The 16,878-nt window shown below is 43.3% G+C and overlaps 1 pseudogene; it reads left to right on the top strand.

The window, feature by feature from the left end:
- The first annotated feature begins 9,446 nt into the window (after nucleotides 1–9,446).
- Nucleotides 9,447–11,605, top strand: LOC103639441 (bZIP transcription factor 12-like; annotated as a pseudogene).
- The last annotated feature ends 5,273 nt before the right edge of the window (nucleotides 11,606–16,878 follow it).

Raw genomic sequence — 16,878 nt, 5'->3', positions numbered from 1 at the left:
AAGTATAGAAGTGCATAATTGAACTAGTTTGCATAATATCAGTGTAAAGGTTGCTTGGAATTGAGTCAATATAAATACCCATAAAGTATGCATGGATTGTTTCTTTATTTTTAACATTTTGGACCACGCTTGCACCACTTGTTTTGTTTTTGCAAATTCTTTTGTAAATCCTTTTCAAAGTCCTTTTGCAAATATTCAAAGGTAAATGAATAAGATTTCGAGAAGCATTTTCAAGATTTGAAATTCTCCCCCTGTTTCAAATGCTTTTCCCTTGACTAAACAAAACTCCCCCTAAATGAAATCCTCCTCTTAGTGTTCAAGAGGGTTTTGATAAATCAATTTTGAAACACTACTTTTCTCCCCCTTTTGAACACAATAAGATACCAATTTGAAATTTATCAATTGAGAACCATACCAATTGAGAAACTCTTTTTTTAAAAAAAAATTAGGTGGTGGTGCGGTCCTTTTGCTTTGGGCTAATACTTTCTCCCCCTTTGGCATGAATCGCCAAAAACGGAGTCATTAGAGCCCTTAGAATTACTCTTTCCCCCTTTGGTCATAAATAAGGGAGTGAAGATTATACCAAAGACGGAGTGATGCTCGGAGTGACGGCGAAGGATGAGTTGCGGAGTGGAAGCCTTTGTCTTCGTCGAAGACTCCAATTTCCTTTCAATACACCTATGACTTGGTTTGAAATAGACTTGAAAACGCATTAGTCATAGCATATGAAGGATACATGATCAAAGGTATATAAAAGAGCTATGTGTGCAAATCAACAAATGAAGTTCCTAGAATCAAGAATATTTAGCTCACGCCTAAGTTTGTTAAAAGTTTGTTCATCTAGTGGCTTGGTAAAGATATCGGCTAATTGATCTTTAGTATTAATGTATGAAATCTCGATATCTCCCTTTTGTTGGTGATCCCTAAGAAAATGATACCGAATGGCTATGTGTTTAGTGCGGCTATGCTCGATGGGATTATCCGCCATTTTGATTGCACTCTCATTATCACATAGCAAAGGAACTTTGGTTAATTTGTAACCGTAGTCCCGCAGGGTTTGCCTCATCCAAAGTAATTGTGCGCAACAGTGGCCTGCGGCAATATACTCGGCTTCGGCGGTAGAAAGAGCTACCGAATTTTGCTTCTTTGAAGCCCAAGACACCAAGGATCTCCCCAAGAACTGGCAAGTCCCCGATGTGCTCTTTCTATTAATCTTACACCTCGCGCAATCGGCATCCGAATAACCAATCAAATCAAATGTGGATCCCTTAGGATACCAAAGCCCAAACTTAGGAGTGTAAGCCAAATATCTCAAGACACGTTTTACGGCCGTAAGGTGAGCTTCCTTAGGGTCGGCTTGGAATCTTGCACACATGCATACGGAAAGCATAATGTACAGTCGAGATGCACATAAATAGAGTAATGAGCCTATCATCGACCGGTATACCTTTTGATCGATGGATTTACCTCCCGTGTCGAGGTCGAGATGCCCATTGGTTCCCATGGGTGTCTTGATGGGTTTGGCGTCCTTCATCCCAAACTTGTTTAGAATGTCTTGAGTATACTTCGTTTGGCTGATGAAGGTGCCCTCTTGGAGTTGCTTCACTTGAAATCCTAAGAAGTACTTCAACTCCCCCATCATAGACATCTCGAATTTCTGTGTCATGATCCTACTAAACTCTTCACATGTAGATTCGTTAGTAGACCCAAATATGATATCATCAACATAAATTTGGCATACAAACAAATCATTTTCAAGTGTTTTGGTAAAGAGTGTAGGATCGGCTTTTCCGACTTTGAATCCATTTGCAATAAGGAAATCTCTAAGGCATTCATACCATGCTCTTAGGGCTTGCTTGAGCCCATAAAGCGCCTTAGAGAGTTTATACACATGGTTAGGGTACTCACTATCTTTAAAGCCGGGAGGTTGCTCAACATAGACCTCTTCCTTGATTGGTCCGTTGAGGAAGACACTTTTCACGTCCATTTGATAAAGCTTGAAGCCATGGTAAGTAGCATAGGCCAATAATATACGAATTGACTCAAGCCTAGCTACGGGTGCATAGGTTTCACCGAAAACCAAACCTTCGTCTTGGGAGTATCCCTTAGCCACAAGTCGAGCTTTGTTCCTTGTCACCACACCATGCTCGTCTTGCTTGTTGCGGAAGACCCACTTGGTTCCTACAACATTTTGCTTAGGACGTGGAACCAAATGCCATACCTCAGTCCTAGTGAAGTTGTTGAGCTCCTCTTGCATCGCCACCACCCAATCCGAATCTTGAAGTGCTTCCTCTACCCTGTGTGGCTCAATAGAGGAAACAAAAGAGTAATGCTCACAAAAATGTGCAACCCGAGATCTAGTGGTTACCCCCTTATGAATGTCACCGAGGATGGTGTCGACGGGGTGATCTCGTTGAATTGCTTGGTGGACTCTTGGGTGTGGCGGCCTTTGTTCTTCATCCTCCTTGTCTTGATCATTTGCATCTCCCCCTTGATCATTGCCGTCATCTTGAGGTGGCTCATTTGCTTGATCTTCTATTTCATCAACTTGAGCTTCATCCTCATTTTGAGTCGGTGGAGATGCTTGCGTGGAGGAGGATGGTTGATCTTGTTCATTTGGAGGCTCTTCGGATTCCTTAGGACACACATCCCCAAGGGACATGTTCCTTAGCGCGATGCATGGAGCCTCTTCATTACCTATCTCATCAAGATCAACTTGCTCTACTTGAGAGTCGTTAGTCTCATCAAACACAACGTCACAAGAAACTTCAACTTGTCCAGAGGACTTGTTAAAGACTCTATATGCCCTTGTGTTTGAATCATATCCTAGTAAAAAGCCTTCTACAGTCTTAGGAGCAAATTTAGATTTTCTACCTCTTTTAACAAGAATAAAGCATTTGCTACCAAAGACTCTAAAATATGAAATATTGGGCTTTTTACCGGTTAGGAGTTCATACGATGTCTTCTTGAGGATTCGGTGAAGATATAACCGGTTGATGGCGTAACAGGCGGTGTTGACCGCCTCGGCCCAAAATCGATCTGAACTCTTGTACTCATCAAGCATGGTCCTTGCCATGTCCAATAGAGTTCGATTCTTCCTCTCCACTACACCATTTTGTTGTGGCGTGTAGGGAGAAGAGAACTCATGCTTGATGCCCTCTTCCTCAAGGAAGCCTTCGATTTGAGAGTTCTTGAACTCCGTCCCGTTGTCGCTTCTAATTTTCTTGATCCTTAAGCCGAACTCGTTTTGAGCTCGTCTCAAGAATCCCTTTAAGGTTTCTTGGGTTTGAGATTTTTCCTACAAAAAGAACACCCAAGTGAAGCGAGAATAATCATCCACTATTACAAGACAATACTTACTCCTGCCGATGCTTATGTAAGCAATCGGGTCGAATAGATCCATGTGGAGTAGCTCAAGCGGCCTATCGGTCGTCATGATGTTTTTGTGTGGATGATGGACTCCAACTTGCTTTCCTGCCTGGCATGCGCTACAAACCCTGTCTTTCTCAAAATGAACATTTGTTAGTCCTAAAATGTGTTCTCCCTTTAGAAGCTTATGAAGATTCTTCATCCCAACATGGGCTAGTCGGCGGTGCCAGAGCCAACCCATGTTAGTCTTAGCAATTAAGCATGTGTCGAGTTCAGCTCTATCAAAATCTACTAAGTATAGCTGACCCTCTAACACACCCTTAAATGCTATTGAATCATCACTTCTTCTAAAGACAGTGACACCTACATCAGTAAAGAGACAGTTGTAGCCCATTTTGCATAATTGAGATACGGAAAGCAAATTGTAATCTAATGAATCTACAAGAAAAACATTGGAAATAGAATGGTCAGGAGATATAGCAATTTTACCCAATCCTTTGACCAAACCTTGGTTTCCATCCCCGAATGTGATCGCTCGTTGGGGATCTTTGTTTTTCTCGTAGGAGGAGAACATTTTCTTCTCCCCAGTCATGTGGTTTGTGCACCCGCTATCGATGATCCAACTTGAGCCCCCAGATGCATAAACCTACAAAACAAGTTTAGTTCTTGACTTTAGGTACCCAAACGGTTTTGGGTCCTTTGGCATTAGAAACAAGAACTTTGGGTACCCAAACACAAGTCTTGGAGCCCTTGTGTTTGCCCCCAACAAACTTGGCAACTATCTTGCCGGATTTGTTAGTTAAAACATATGATGCATCAAAAGTTTTGAATGAAATGTCATGATCATTTGATGCATTAGGAGTTCTCTTCTTAGGCAACTTAGCACAGGTTGGTTGCCTAGAACTAGATGTCTCACCCTTATACATAAAAGCATGATTTGGGCCAGAGTGAGACTTCTTAGAGTGAATTCTCCTAATCTTGCTCTCGGGATAACCGGCAGGGTACAAAATGTAACCCTCGTTATCCTGAGGCATGGGAGCCTTGCCCTTAACAAAATTAGACAATCTTTTAGGAGGGGCATTAAGTTTGACATTGTCTCCCCTTTGGAAGCCAATGTCATCCTTGATGCCAGGACGTCTCCCATTATAAAGCATACTACGAGCAAATTTAAATTTTTCATTCTCTAAGTTATGCTCGGCAATTTTAGCATCTAATTTTGCTATATGATCATTTTGTTGTTTAATTAAAGCCATGTGATCATGAATAGCATTAACATCAATATCTCTACATCTAGTACAAATGGAAGTGTGCTCAACGGTAGATGTAGAGGTTTTGCAATATTTTAATTCTACAACCTTAGCATGCAATATATCATTCTTAGTTCTAAGGTCGGAAATAGTAGCATTGCAAACATCAAAATCTTTAGCCTTAGCAAGAAATTTTTCATTCTCAATTCTAAGGCTAGTAAGAGAAACATTCAACTCATCAATCCTAGCAAGTAAATCAACATTATCATCTCTAGGATTGGAAGTTGAAACATTACAAATATGAGAATCAACCTTAGCAATTAATTTGGCATTTTCATTTCTAAGGTTGGTAATAGTGTCATGGCATGTGCTTAGCTCACTAGATAATTTCTCACATTTTTCTATTTCTAGAGCATAAGCATTTTTAACCTTAACATGTTTCTTATTTTCCTTAATTAGGAAGTCCTCTTGGGAATCCAAAAGGTCATCCTTTTCATGAATAGCACTAATTAATTCATTTAATTTTTCCTTTTGTTCCATGTTAAGATTGGCAAAAAGGGTACGCAGGTTATCCTCCTCATCACTAGCATTATCATCACTAGAAGACTCATATTTAGTGGATGATTTGGATTTAACCTTCTTCCTCTTGCCGTCCTTTGCCATGAGGCACTTGTGGCCGACGTTGGGGAAGAGGAGTCCCTTGGTGACGGCGATGTTGGCAGCGTCCTCGTCGTCGGAGGAGTCGGTGGAGCTCTCGTCGGAGTCCCACTCGCGGCACACGTGGGCATCGCCACCCCTCTTCTTGTGGTACCTCTTCTTTTCTCTCCTCTTGCCCTTCTTGTCGTTATCCCTGTCACTGTCACTTGATAATGGACATTTAGCAATAAAGTAACCGGGCTTACCACACTTGTAGCAAACCTTCTTGGAACGGGATTTGTAATCCTTCCCCTTCCGTTGCTTGAGGATTTGCCGAAAGCTTTTGATGATTAAAGCCATCTCCTCGTTGTCAAGCTTTGAAGCGTCGATTGGTTGTCTACTTGGTGTAGACTCCTCCTTCTTTTCCTACGTCGCCTTGAATGCCACCGGTTGTGCTTCGGATGTGGAGGGATCATCAAGCTCGTTGATCTTCTTTGAGCCCTTGATCATACATTCAAAGCTCACAAAATTCCCGATAACTTCCTCGGGAGTCATTAGTGTGTATCTAGGATTACCACGAATTAATTGAACTTGAGTGGGGTTAAGGAAGATGAGTGATCTAAGAATAACCTTAACCACCTCGTGGTCATCCCATTTCTTGCTCCCGAGGTTGCGCACTTGGTTCACCAAGGTTTTGAGCCGGTTGTACATATCTTGTGGCTCCTCCCCTTGGCGAAGACGGAAGCGACCGAGCTCCCCCTCGATCGTTTCCCGCTTGGTGATCTTGGTGAGTTCATCACCCTCATGCGCGGTCTTGAGTAGATCCCAAATCTCCTTCGCATTCTTCAACCCTTGCACCTTGTTATATTCCTCTCTACTTAGAGAGGCGAGGAGTATCGTTGTGGCTTGGGAGTTGAAGTGCTCGATTTGGGCTACTTCATCCTCATCATAGTTTTCATCCCCTACGGATGGTACCTGTGCACCAAACTCAACAACATCCCATATACTTTTGTGGAGTGAGGTTAGATGAAATCGCATTAAATCACTCCACCTAGCATAATCTTCACCATCAAATGTGGGTGGTTTGCCTAATGGGACGGAAAGTAAAGGTGTATGTTTAGAAATGCGAGGGTGGCGTAGGGGAATCTTACTATACTTCTTACGCTCTTGGCGCTTAGAAGTGACGGACGCCGCGTCGGAGCCGGAGGTGGATGCCGATGAAGAATCGGTCTCGTAGTAGACCACCTTCCTCATCCTCTTTTTCTTGTCCCCACTCCGATGCGGCTTGTGGGAAGAGGATTTCTCCTTCTTCTCTTTGTGGTGTGAAGAAGATCTCTTTTCCTTCCCTTTGGAGGAGTCCTTCTTCTTCTCCTTCCTCTTGGTGCGGGACGCTTCCGATGAAGTGCTCCCTTGGCTTGTAGTGGGCTTTTCGCCGGTCTCCATCTCCTTCTTGGCGTGATCTCCCGACATCACTTCGAGTGGTTAGGCTCTAATGAAGCACCGGGCTCTGATACCAATTCAAAGTCGCCTAGAGGGGGGGTGAATAGGGCGAAACTGAAATTTACAAAATTAATCACAACTACAAGCCGGGTTACCGTTAGAAATATAATTGAGTCCGCGAGAGAGGGTGCAAAACAAATCGCAAGCGAATATGGAAGTGAGACACAAGGATTTGTTTTACCGAGGTTCGGTTCTCGCAAACCTACTCCCCATTGAGGAGGCCACAAAGGCCGGGTCTTTTTCAACCCCTTCCCTCTCTCAAACGGTCCCTCAGACCGAGTGAGCTTCTTCTTCTCAATCAAACGGGAACAAACTTCCCAGCAAGGACCACCACACAATTGGTGTCTCTTGCCTTGGTTACAATTGAGTTGATCGCAAGAAAGATTGAAAGAAAGCACGATTGCAAAAGCCAAGCGACAAGAGCGACAAATAACACACGGACCACTTTCTCTCTCAAGTCACTAATCACTAATGATCTCTTTTCTCAATTGTGAAACTTGGAGAGATGGAGGCTTTGAATGTGTCTTGGAATGGATTGCTAGCTCTTGTATTGAATGTTGAAGGTTGGAATGCTTGGTTAAAGTGAATGGAGGTGGTTGGGGTTGTATTTATAGCCACCAACCACTTCCTAGCCGTTGCTCCATTCTGCCGACCGCGGACGGTCCGCCCGCCTGGTCCGGACGGTCCGCGCCTGTAGATCAACGGCTGAAAACGCAACGGTCAGCAGTAACGGCTATATCAACGGCTATATTGCATTTAATGCGTCGTCAGATGTCAGATAAAGCCAGTCGCGGACGGTCCGGTCGTGCACCCCGGACGGTCCGCGAGGCCGCTATAATTCATTTTTCCGAACCTGTTACCTTTAGGTTTTTCGGTTTCTCACCTACCGGACGGTCCGCGCCTGAGCCCGGACGGTCCGCGCACGGGCTCGGACGGTCCTTGCTTTTCCTTCGGACGGTCCGTAGTGCATACTTGGATTTTTGCATTGGTTCTGTTCGAGTGTTATCCTGGTGTTGCGGACGGTCCGCCGCAAGGGCCCGGATGGTCCGCGCTTGGCCTGTTTTTCCAAAAAGCTTCTCCTGTCCGGAATAATCTACGGTATTCCGGACAGTCGATTTAGTATAGTTGTAGATGAACCTTTGACAACTGTAGAACATATAATCTAGAGCAAACTAGTTAGTCCAATTATTTGTGTTGGGCAATTCAACCACCAAAATTAATTAGGAACTAGGTGTAAGCCTAATTCCCTTTCAGGAAAGATTACAAGCCCCGCTCCAAGAAGGTTTGCTATAAGTGTGGTAAGCCCGGTCATTTTATAGTAAAATGTCCTATTTCTAGTGACAGTGACAGGGGCGACGACAAGAAGGGGAGAAGAAAGGAGAAGAAGAAATACTACAAGAAGAAGGGTGGTGACGCCCATGTATGCCGCGAGTGGGACTCGGACGAGAGCTCCTCCGACTCCTCCTCCGACGAAGACACCGCCAACATCGCCATCAACAAAGGCCTTCTCTTCCCCAACGTCGGCCACAAATGCCTCATGGCAAAGGACGACAAAAAGAAGAAGGTTAAATCCAAATCCTCCACTAAATATGAGTCCTCTAGTGATGATAATGCTAGTGATGAGGAGGATAATTTGCGTACCCTTTTTGCCAACCTAAACATGCAACAAAAGGAAAAATTAAATGAATTGATTAGTGCTATCCATGAAAAGGATGATCTCTTGGACTCCCAAGAGGACTTCCTTATTAAAGAAAACAAGAAGCATGTTAAGGTTAAAAATGCTTACGCTCTAGAAGTAGAAAAATGTGAAAAACTATCTAGTGAGCTAAGCACTTGCCATGAGACTATTGACAACCTTAGAAATGAAAATGCTAATTTGTTAGCTAAGGTTGATTCAAATGTTTGGAATGTTTCAATTCCCAATCCTAGAAATGATAATGATGATTTGCTTGCTAAGATTGAAGAATTGAACATTTCTCTTGCTAGCCTTAGAGATGAAAATGAAAAATTGCTTGCTAAGACTAAAGATTTTGATGCTAAGGTTGTAGAATTAAAATCTTGCAAACCATCTACATCTACCACTGAACATACTTCTATTTGCACTAGATGTAGAGATATTGATATTAATGCTATACATGATCACATGGCTTTAATTAAACAACAAAATGATCATATAGCTAAACTAGATGCTAAAATTGTCGAGCATGAACTTGAAAATGAAAAATTTAAATTTGCTCGTAGTGTGCTTTATAATGGGAGACGCCCTGGCATCAAGGATGGTATTGGCTTCCAAAAGGGGGACAATGTCAAACTTAATGCCCCTCCTAATAAATTGTCCAATTTTGTTAAGGGCAAGGCTCCCATGCCTCAGGATAACGAGGGTTACATTTTGTACCCTGCCGGTTATCCTGAGAGCAAAATTAGGAGAATTCACTCTAGGAAGTCTCACTCTGGCCCTAATTATGCTTTTATGTATAAGGGTGAGACATCTAGTTCTAGGCAACCAACCCATGCTAAGTTGCCTAAGAAGAAAACTCCTAATGCATCAAATGAGCATAGCATCGGAGTAATTAAAACTCCACCCCTTTTGGACGCCCCTCCGCGTTTGGCGGGCTCGACGTACCTCAGTGGCGTGAAACGATGGATTTCTGGCTGCAAAAAGCTGCATGTCGCTCGCGCTCGTCCACTACGCACACTACAGGAAGGCATGGGCGCGGTCGTGCCGAGTGATGGTGCGGGTCCCCCCTCTGCTCCGTTTTCCAATTAGTGAACCGGATAGGAGTCTTCTTCCTCCCCGAGCACACCGCTCCTCTCCTTCCAAGCCCTCGTCACCACCAGCCTGCTCTCATTCTTGTGCCACCTGGATCTCGCCCTGCTTGCGCTCAACATGCTCCCCACACACTCTCGTTGCGGCGTGTGCCCGCCCAACCCGCACATCGCTCTCAGTCGCCTCCGCCTCATCACAGGTGATGGCGTCGTCGTCCCCGCAGTAGCACACCGAGGTCGGCTCGTCCTCGAACCTCGCGCAATTTAGGAATAGCAGCATCATATCCATGAACATGGACGACATCATCTATAACATCTACGACCTCGAGACCGTCAACGCTGCCGCCGCCAGCGTCAGCCCCGGCCCGGCGGATCCTTCCCAGGTAGATTTGGAGGTTGCGGTCCAGCGAATGTCGGGGGTGTGGAAGGAGATCTCCACCGCTGGAGGGCTCTCCACGCCCATCCTCCCTCCCCCATCCCCGCTGCCAGCTCTGACGCTGACAGTGCCGCAGAGATGACGCTGGAGGATTTCCTTGCCAGGGATTCCTGCGCTAGGGCGGTGGTGATGGAGGGGAACATGGCGTTGGGGTTCCCTGATGGTGATGGAGATGTGGCAGGGAGCGTGGTGGGGGGAGTGGGCGACATGAGGAGATGCAGGAAGCGAGCCCTTCTGGATCCCACGGACCGCGCCGTCATGCAATGGTAGAAGCTCATGATCAAGAACCGAGAGTTCGCAACGATGTCCAGGGACAGGAAACAGGTAAGGGGGTAAATGCTGAAATGTCTCGGTGATGCTCAGAATCGGGTTCATTCTTTAAGGATTTTGAGCTATCCTATGCGCATACTTGGTTTTGATTACTTCAGCAACTGATTTTGATGCTTTCATTTGCCCCGATATGTAGGCTTGCATCGTAGAGACAGATTCGCAGGTTATGCAGGTCGAGGAGGAGCAAATAGAACCATTAAGGGAGCAGGTATGGTTCTTGTTTCTTCACTCATGAAATTATGTTATAATGTGTTGGGTGGACTTTTCGAGCCCCGAACCCTGGATTACATCTTGTTATTATAAAAGGGGAGCTAACTACAGCAGGCAGTGTGTGAAGCTTTAACCCATTGTAATTTCTGGCCCTGTAGAGGGGAACTCAGCAGCCACCGGGTTTTGGGCAATGTGGCAAAAATGGTGAATCATTGGAGCATGGTAACAGCAAGCATCTTGGAAGGGGGCATGTCTGCCTGACCTAGATCCAGGTCGTGGTGAAAGAATTAGATGACTTGCTGAAATTCTTCCAGCCCATCAGGACAGAAAAAAGCTTGCACACATGCGCCCATCCATGCATGCCAATTGAAAGGTGTCATATGCAGTGCAGTGCAGTGCATGGGTGTTTATGGCCATGGTTGTGGTTGTGGTTGCAAGGCATGAGCGAGCAAGAAGCCAACCATCCATTTAAACTGTTTGGTTGAAAGGTGTCATTTGAAGGGCTATCTTCCCATTGTTGTAGTAGTAGTATTGTATTAGTTTGTTTATCTTTTGTTTTGATCTGGGTCTTAATTTGCCTTGATATGTGCAAGGCCTGCAGTTGAATGCAATGCGAGCAACAACTTAGTTATGTGTGTGTGACTCTGAAGGGATCTATCTATATGCTCAAGCATAAGAAGCATAATTTTGTTATTCATTGAATGAAGAACTGGCTACTCTACCCGTTCCAAATTATATATACTTCAAGTTGTACATGATAATCAGGTGGCAAAAGAATGTCAACTCAATTTTTTCTATGTTTTCTTTTTCAGGTGGCTGCACTGTGCAATTTTTTGCGGCTACCGAGAGAATATTCTCAGCTAGCATGTTCTTATGCCTACTACTTCTTAAACATTGTTTCATCAATGCGTCATGCCTAAAAGCATTTGCCCCTCTTATAGTGTACTTCTGGGACTATATATGTATAGAACTATAGACTACAATATACATGGGGGTGGTTTATTTATAAGATGCTCCGTTTAATGGTGGTTGTTACAGTCATCTACGTTATGTTTCTTGCTTTGGTTAAGTGATAGGATCAATATGATTCAAAACATTTCAGTCTTTTTTCCTTTTACTAATTTGTATTGTGGCTATTTGGAGAAAAATGCAATTTTTTTGTTCAAATCAACCGCCACGAACGTGTGTTCTAATGAACCCATGCTATAGAATCTCGGTCTTTTTTCCTATAACATATAGGAGTCCTACATTTATAATATGGATATACGTCTATTGCCTAACAAAACGTGCTCAATATTTTGTATATCTTTTGATCAGTATATGTTTTCATAATGTTATTTGAAAGTATCTCAGGCTAGCTTGGATCATGGTGCTACGTTTTCAAGAGCTGCTAGCCAACGCCAATGCATCTCGTTTAAGATCGTGCATGTGACCTTCGTCTCCTCTCCTGATGTTAGGCCTTCACAACTTGTATTATGTGCAGGCAGAAAAAAATCCTCTCTTTTATATAGCAACCACCTGCTGTTAAGACCTTTTGACTCTATATCCTAAGGCTGCAAACTGTGTTCTCTAAGTATCTGTGCAACCAGCATCTTTTATTGGCCCAAAAATGTATTTGATTCCATGCCTCACTTATGGTTGTTTACTTTTATTTGGAGTTATTTCTGTACCTTAAGTCTAGCTGGAGGTGCTTTTATATACTTGTGCTAACTGAAGGTTAGCATTGTACCTTAAGTCTAACTGGAATTGTTATTGCACTAACTAAATGTTCCCACACGAATGCTATAGCGCCCGATAGGGCGCTCCTTTTCCTAGTTTCATTTAAAACTTTTGATGCATCTTATGTGTTAACTAACAAATCCAGCAAGGTAGTTGCCAAATATGTTGGGGGCAAGCACAAGGGGTCAAAAACTTGTGTTTGGGTACCCAAAGTTCTTGTGTCTAATGTCAAAGGACCCAAAACCATTTGGGTACCTAAAGTCAAGAACTAAACTTGTTTTGTAGGTTTATGCATCCGGGGGCTCAAGTTGGATCATCGATAGCGGGTGCACAAACCACATGACATGAGAGAAGAAAATGTTCTCCTCCTATGAGAAAAACCAAGATCCCCAACGAGCTATCACATTCGAGGATGGAAACCAAGGTTTGGTCAAAGGATTGGGTAAAATTGCTATATCACCTGACCATTCCATTTCCAATGTTTTTCTTGTAGATTCTTTAGATTACAATTTGCTTTCCGTTTCGCAATTATGTCAAATGGGTTACAACTGTCTTTTCACTGATGTAGGTGTCACTGTCTTTAGAAGAAGTGATGATTCAATAACATTTAAGGGAGTGTTAGAGGGTCAGCTATACTTGGTAGATTTTGATAGAGCTGAACTCGACACTTGCTTAATTGCTAAGACTAACATGGGTTGGCTCTGGCACCGCCGACTAGCCCATGTTGGGATGAAGAATCTTCATAAGCTTCTAAAGGGAGAGCACATTTTAGGATTAACAAATGTTCATTTTGAGAAAGACAGGATTTGTAGCGCATGCCAAGCAGGGAAGCAAGTTGGTGCTCATCATCCACACAAGAACATCATGACGACCGATAGGCCACTGAGCTCCTACACATGGATCTATTCGACCCGATTGCTTACATAAGCATCGGCGGGAGTAAGTACAGTCTAGTTATTGTGGATGATTATTCTCGCTTCACTTGGGTATTCTTTTTAAAGGAAAAATCTCATACCCAAGAGACCTTAAAGGGATTCTTGAGACGGGCTCAAAACGAGTTCGGCTTAAGGATCAAGAAAATTAGAAGCGACAACGGGACGGAGTTCAAGAACTCTCAAATTGAAGGCTTCCTTGAGGAGGAGGGCATCAAGCATGGGTTTTCTTCTCCCTACACGCCTCAACAAAATGGTGTAGTGGAGAGGAAGAATAGAACTCTATTGGATATGGCAAGAACCATGCTTGATGAGTACAAGACATCGGATCGATTTTGGGCCGAGGCAGTCAACACCGCCTGCTACGCCATCAACCGGTTGTATCTACACCGAATCCTCAAGAAGACATCATATGAACTCCTTACCGGTAAAAAGCCCAACATTTCATATTTTAGAGTCTTTGGTAGCAAATGCTTTATTCTTGTTAAAAGAGGTAGAAAATCTAAATTTGCTCCTAAGACGGTAGAAGGCTTTTTACTAGGATATGATTCAAACACAAGGGCATATAGAGTCTTTAACAAGTCCTCTGGACAAGTTGAAGTTTCTTGTGACGTTGTGTTTGATGAGACTAAATGCTCTCAAGTAGAGCAAGTTGATCTTGATGAGATAGGTGATGAAGAGGCTCCATGCATCGCGCTAAGGAACATGTCCATTGGGGATGTGTGTCCTAAGGAATCCGAAGAGCCTCCAAATACACAAGATCAACCATCCTCCTCCACGCAAGCATCTCCACCAACTCAAAATGAGGATGAAGCTCAAGTTGATGAAGTAGAAGATCAAGCAAATGAGCCACCTCAAGATGACGACAATGATCAAGGGGGAGATGCAAATAATCAAGACAAGGAGGATGAAGAACCAAGGCCGCCACACCCAAGAGTCCACCAAGCAATTCAACGAGATCACCCCGTCGACACCATCATCGGCGACATTCATAAGGGGGTAACCACTAGATCTCGTGTTGCACATTTTTGTGAGCATTACTCTTTTGTTTCCTCTATTGAGCCACACAGGGTAGAGGAAGCTCTTCAAGATTCGGATTGGGTGGTGGCGATGCTAGAGGAGCTCAACAACTTCACTAGGAACGAGGTATGGCATTTGGTTCCACGTCCTAATCAAAATGTTGTAGGAACCAAGTGGGTTTTCCGCAACAAACAAGATGAGCATGGTGTGGTGACAAGGAACAAAGTTTGACTTGTGGCCAAGGGATACTCCCAAGTCGAAGGTTTGGATTTCGGTGAAACCTATGCACCCGTAGCTAGGCTTGAGTCAATTCGAATATTATTAGCCTATGCTACTTACCATGGCTTCAAGCTTTATCAAATGGACGTGAAGAGTGCCTTCCTAAATGGACCAATCAAGGAAGAGGTCTATTTTGAGCAACCTCTCGGCTTTGAAGATAGTGAGTACCATAACCATGTCTATAAACTCTCTAAGGCGCTTTATGGGCTCAAGCAAGCCCCAAGAGCATGGTATGAATGCCTTAGAGATTTCCTTATCACTAATGGATTCAAAGTCGGAAAGGCCGATCCTACACTCTTCACTAAAACTCTTGAAAATGACTTGTTTGTATGCCAAATTTATGTTGATGATATTATATTTGGGTCTACTAACGAGTCTACATGTGAAGAATTTAGTAGGATCATGACACAAAAGTTCGAGATGTCTATGATGGGGGAGTTGAAGTATTTCTTAGGATTTCAAGTAAGACAACTCCAAGAGGGCACCTTCATTAGCCAAACAAAGTATACTCAAGACATTCTAAACAAGTTTGGGATGAAGGATGCCAAGCCCATCAAGACACCCATGGGAACCAATGGGCATCTCGACCTCGACACGGAAGGTAAATCCGTAGATCAAAAGGTATACCGGTCGATGATAGGTTCACTACTCTATTTATGTGCATCTCGACCGGACATTATGCTTTCCGTATGCATGTGTGCAAGATTCCAAGCCGACCCTAAGGAAGCTCACCTTACGGCCGTAAAATGAATCTTGAGATATTTGGCTTATACTCCTAAGTTCGGGCTTTGGTATCCTAGGGGATCCACATTTGATTTAATTGGTTATTCAGATGCCGATTGGGCGGGGTGCAAAATTAATAGAAAGAGCACATCGGGGACTTGCCAGTTCTTGGGAAGATCCTTGGTGTCTTGGGCTTCAAAGAAGCGAAATTCGGTAGCTCTTTCTACCGCCGAAGCCGAGTACATTGCCGCAGGACATTGTTGCGCACAATTACTTTGGATGAGGCAAACCCTTAGGGACTACGGTTACAAATTAACCAAAGTTCCTCTTCTATGTGATAATGAGAGTGAAATCCGCATGGCGGATAATCCCGTTGAGCATAGCCGCACTAAACACATAGCCATTCGGTATCATTTTCTAAGGGATCACCAACAAAAGGGAGATATCGAGATTGCATATATTAATACTAAAGATCAATTAGCCGATATCTTTACCAAGCCACTTGATGAACAAACCTTTAACAAACTTAGGCATGAGCTAAATATTCTTGATTCTAGGAATTTCTTTTGATGTCTTGCATACATAGCTCATAAATATACCTTTGTTCATATCTCTTTTATATGCTATGACTAATGTATTCTCAAGTGAATTTCAAAACCAAGTCATAGGTGTATTGAAAGGGAATTAGAGTCTTCAGCGAAGACAAAGGCTTCCACTCCGTAACTCATCCTTCGCCGTCGCTCCGAGCAACTCTTCGTCTTTGATATAATCTTCACTCATCTTTTATTTTCCAAAGGGGAGAAAGTAGTTCGAGGGCTCTAATGACTCCGTTTTTTGTGATTTATGCCAAAGGGGGAGAGAGCATGAGACCAAAGCAAAAGGACCGCACCACCACCTAATTTTAAAGAGTTTTTCAATTGGTATGATTTTTCAAATTGATATCTCATTGTGTTCAAAAAGGGGAGAGAGTAGTATTTTCAAAAACAATATATTAAAACCCTCTTAAACACTAAGAGGAGGAATTTATCAAGGGGGAGTTTTGTTTAAGTCAAAGGAAAAGCATTTGAAACAGGGGGAGAAAATTTCAAATCTTGAAAATGCTTCGCAAAGTCTTATTCATTTACCTTTGACTATTTGCAAAAGGACTTTGAAAAGGATTTACAAAAGAATTTGCAAAAACAAAACATGTGGTGCAAGCGTGGTCCAAAATGTCAAAAATTAAAGAAACAATCCACGCATATCTTATAAGTATTTATATTGGCTCAATTCCAAGTAACCCCTGCACTTACATTATGCAAACTAGTTCAAATATGCACTTCTATACTTACTTTGGTTTGTGTTGGCATCAATCACCAAAAAGGGGGAGATTGAAAGGGAATTAGGCTTACACCTATTTCCTAATTGATTTTGGTGGTTGAATTGCCCAACACAAATAATTGGACTAACTAGTTTGCTCTAGTCTATAAGTTAAACAGGTGCCAAAGGTTCACACTAAGCCAATAAAAAGACCAAGAAAAGGGTTCAACAAAAAGAGCAAGGGATAACCGAAGTGCTCCCTGGTCTGGAGCACCGGACTGTCCGGTGTGCCACCGGACAGTGTCTGGTGCACCACCGGACAGTGTCCGGTGCACCAGGGGACTCCAAGCCAAACTTCGCACCTTCAGGAATTTTCAGAGGCGCTTCGCTATAATTCACCGGACTGTCCGGTGCA

This window comes from Zea mays, chromosome 9 (assembly GCF_902167145.1).
Source record: "Zea mays cultivar B73 chromosome 9, Zm-B73-REFERENCE-NAM-5.0, whole genome shotgun sequence".
Taxonomy (NCBI): domain Eukaryota; kingdom Viridiplantae; phylum Streptophyta; class Magnoliopsida; order Poales; family Poaceae; genus Zea; species Zea mays.
Note: the sequence above shows the minus strand (reverse complement) of the source record. Positions and strands in the feature narration are given on the sequence as shown.